The sequence below is a fragment of the Papilio xuthus genome, unplaced genomic scaffold (genome assembly GCF_000836235.2).
Source record: "Papilio xuthus unplaced genomic scaffold, Pxut_1.1 DF826945.1, whole genome shotgun sequence".
Lineage (NCBI taxonomy): Eukaryota > Metazoa > Arthropoda > Insecta > Lepidoptera > Papilionidae > Papilio > Papilio xuthus.
The window spans coordinates 9,527,679-9,527,907 of NW_013531704.1; positions in this window are offsets into that span (position 1 = coordinate 9,527,679).

The window sequence follows — 229 nt, forward strand, 5'->3', positions numbered from 1 at the left end:
TATACAAACACTTAATGTTAAGGAGAATTATTTATTATTTATTTATTACTCATTTACCTTATACACTTGTTGTTTAATGCTGTGTTTAATGAATAAATAATGAATATGGAGAGCTGTACACACAGCAGCACGGGTCGAAGTTCTGGTAAAGGCTCAGCTGGTACAGAACGAGACCAAACGTGTAAGGAGGGCCCGAGGGGTTTTTTAGGTTGGGGTGCGGTGGCCGGTG